The sequence below is a fragment of the Saimiri boliviensis genome, chromosome 1 (genome assembly GCF_048565385.1).
Source record: "Saimiri boliviensis isolate mSaiBol1 chromosome 1, mSaiBol1.pri, whole genome shotgun sequence".
NCBI classification, from domain to species: domain Eukaryota; kingdom Metazoa; phylum Chordata; class Mammalia; order Primates; family Cebidae; genus Saimiri; species Saimiri boliviensis.
The window spans coordinates 233,877,185-233,880,934 of NC_133449.1; positions in this window are offsets into that span (position 1 = coordinate 233,877,185).

The window sequence follows — 3,750 nt, forward strand, 5'->3', positions numbered from 1 at the left end:
CGAACGAGCCTTTGACCAATAAGAGAGGATCGTTCGATCGTCTAGCCAATCGCCTGGGGGCTTCTCGGCCTGACGGCGTACGTCACGAACTGTCGCCTTAACAACCGCCCACTGCTCTCTGCCGGGCCAAGAACAGGCACCGCACCATCTCTCACCATGGCTTGGCCAACCAATAGCCGTTCGAGTCGCAACACTAGGGCCTGCCTATTGGTCCAAGAGCCTTGGGGGCGCAAGCATGGCAGCTGCCTAGGCGAAGGCGATAGGGGACCTGGCGGGTGGAGTGTCCCACAGCCCCAGGGCCTGACCCGTGGTCGTCCTGGCAGTGAGAGTACAGCGGGAGGCAGTGATAGGAAGCAGAATTGCAGCGTGAGGGAAAACTCGGGGTCAGGTCGATGACTGAAAGCGCGGTTACTAGAGGAGGAGAGCTGGAGGGAAGTGGAGGCGGCCCTGAAAAAAAAGAGGAATTAAAAAAAGGGAAGGTGGCAGCGACGAGCACCTCAAACCTGTAGCTGGCCGGTAGCTGAAACCAACGCTTTCCTGAGATTTACCCATTAGTGTAAAAGGCTCCAGTTACCCGCGTCTCCCTCTCTTGTGTGGGACATCCATTGCATACTAGATTCTCTCTGAAATGTGTCTCTCCTGCATCTTCTCTGCGTTCCCTCCGCTCTCCGCCTGGTGCAGGGCTTTATTATCTCTTAAACTTAAAACACGGCAATAGCCTCTCCTAACTGGTCTTCCCAGTCTTAGAGGGGAAGACTGTCCTGCACAACTCCCACACGCAGTATGTGGCATACTATTTCCTATTATGCCATAGGCCCAAATCAGCGTTTCCCATTGTCTACTGGATTAAAGAACCTGTCACCACTAATATGGCCCCACCCCACATTTCTGACGTATCTCTACTTTCTGGTGCGAAGCTTATGTTTCAGCCAGGAATAACTGGCCCTTCTTCAGTCACACTCAGTACCTTTTTACCTTACTGCTTATATTTGTTTACCCTGCATATGCCTACCCATTTTAACTGTTGAGGTCCTAACTATCCCTTAAGGACTTTTTCGTATACCACCTGCTTTCCTAATTCCCTCAAACACATAATCACTCCCTATCTTGAAAACCCATAAAATTTCCATATTTTTTTGACTTTTCTTACTATAATATGTTGAAATTTATCAAGGACAGGAATTGTATTTCGCTCAATTTTTAAAGCCTATATTTTGTACACAGTACCTGGAAAACACTAAACACTCCTTAGTGTTTTTTTTTTTTTTTTTTTTTTTTGTTGTTGTTGTTGTTTGTTTTTGTTTTTGTTTTTTTTTTTTTTTTGAGACGGAGTTTCGCTCTTGTTACCCAGGCTGGAGTGCGATGGCACGATTTCGGCTCACCGCAACCTCCGCCTCGTGGGTTCAGGCAATTCTCCTGCCTCAGCCTCCTGAGTAGCTGGGATTACAGGCACGCACCACCATGCCCAGCTAATTTTTTGTATTTTTTTTTAGTAGAGACGGGGTTTCACCATGTTGACCAGGATGGTCTCGATCTCTTGACCTCGTGATCCACCCGCCTCGGCCTCCCAAAGTGCTGGGATTACAGGCTTGAGCCACCGCGCCCGGCCAGCACTCCTTAGTTTTAATAAATAATTATTGATTCTTATAATCCTTATAAAATAAGTATTATTCCCGTTTTACAAAAAAGTAAAAATTAAAGTTTGTCAGGCAACTGGCTGTAGATCACATAGATAATGAGTAAAATTGGAATTTGAACCCAGGTTTAACACTTAGTCGCTAATTCTACTGTTCCCCACTGCTCCAGTTTAAGACCTTCATTCATATCTCTTTCCCAAACGTGCTTTTGAAATCCTCATGAGCAGTGCACTGTGGTTGGCACGGGAGATGTAGTGACCAGTATGGCATACATGGTGCCTGCCTTTATGAATCTTGCACAGTAAAGAAAACAGGTGAACTACCCAAAGACTGCAATGTTCTCTTAGCAGCCTTGTCAAAAGAGAGACAGAGAGAGAGAGAGAGAGAGCGAGAGAGAGAGAGAGACAGAAATGTAAGTACCAAGAGCTTAGAAGCGGTCATATTTTTAATGCCACTAGAAGTCTCAAAGGACAAATATCTCAGAAATTACAGATTGTACACCTGCTCACTAATGTAATTTAAATAAGGACTATAAAGCTGCTACCAAAACAGGCTTTAGCCCAAGACTTAGAAATTTTCATTCCCAAACTGCTGCCTAAGTGAGAACTCCAATAGGAATATGAGTTCAAAAGCAAGCAATAAAGAAACGCCAGTTGTCTAGTTTTATGCTCTTAAAATAAATTCTATATCATTCCCAAAGGTAATTCAAAAGAATCTTTGTAGCATTTAACTAATAATTTGTACTTAGTGATAAATCAAAAACTTTGGTATGAACACAACATAGAATGGGAGGGTCAGGGAGGCACCAAGGAAGTCTATGTGCTACTTCCTCATATGCATTTAACCTTCCAAGCAGAGTTTATAAAAGTAAAAAATTTTTATTTTTATTTTTATTTTTTGAGACAGAGCCCAGGCTGGCATGCAGTGGCATGATCTTGGCTCACTGCAACCTCTGCCTCCTGAGTCCAGTGATTCTCCTGCCTCAGCCTCCTGAGTAGCTGGGATTACAGGGAATTATAACAACAAAAACAACAACCATTATACTAAAACAAATATTTATATTGCTGTTTCTATGTCTTAGCCACTTGTCTAAGTGCTTTTGACATATTAACTCCTTTTATTAAAAGTCCAATGAGGAAAACATTAGTAGAACCTGCATTTTACAAATGATGAAGCTATAGAAACAGAGAAATTAAGTAATTTACCTAAATTCACATAGCTTGGAAGTAGCAGAGCTGGAATATGAACTTTGGAATGTGGCTGCTAAGCACATGCCCTAAACCACTTCACAGTCTTATCTTTTGCATTAGCATAGTATGCACTGTTTTGTGCTAATACACATATGATTGTTTAATTTTCTGATGCTTTATTACAAAAGACTTCTCATAATATCAGTGAAGAGTTGTACTTATTTGTTTCCCTTCACAGGTTCCAACTGTGTTCATATTTGTAGTTTCCATCTTTGGGCAGTTTTCTTTCTCTTTGTCCTGCACAATGTTTTTTTGTTTTGTTTCATAATTTTAAACTTCAGGATAATTTTTTTAGCGTATTGCAAATGATACTTGATCGCACATATAGCTCTTGGCAGATATGATGACTGTTTATCACTGCTGCCAAAGGTCAGGAAATATTTACTGAGGGCCTTACTCTGTGATAGACAAAGGGTTAGGCCCAAGGTAGAAAGTTAGATAGGAAAACGTATACAAACTAACCCTTCCCAAATAACATGGTCAATGGAGTGAGGTATACACAGGGTCCAGTGAGAAAAGTTTGGGTTGTGTTCTGAAAAAGAGGAGAAAATTGTTTGAAGGTTATTCTGGGCACAAAGGCTAATACTGTGAGCATGAGAATGGAGGTGATGCAGATAGAAGAAAATTTAATTGGGCAGAAATCCTAAAGTACTATAGAATACAAGAAATTTAAAAGGTAAGGAAGTCATGAGCAGGTTGGCAGAAGATCTCAAAGTCCTTACTGGTGATATTTTACATTCACTCAAAGTCTCAGCTGCTGCTCCTCAGTAACAAAACTAAACGTTCTGCTTCTTTGTTCCTAAAACTTCCCAAAAGGAAATGTATGGGGGAAGCCTCTCTTGATATTAGGAACTAAAGTCTCT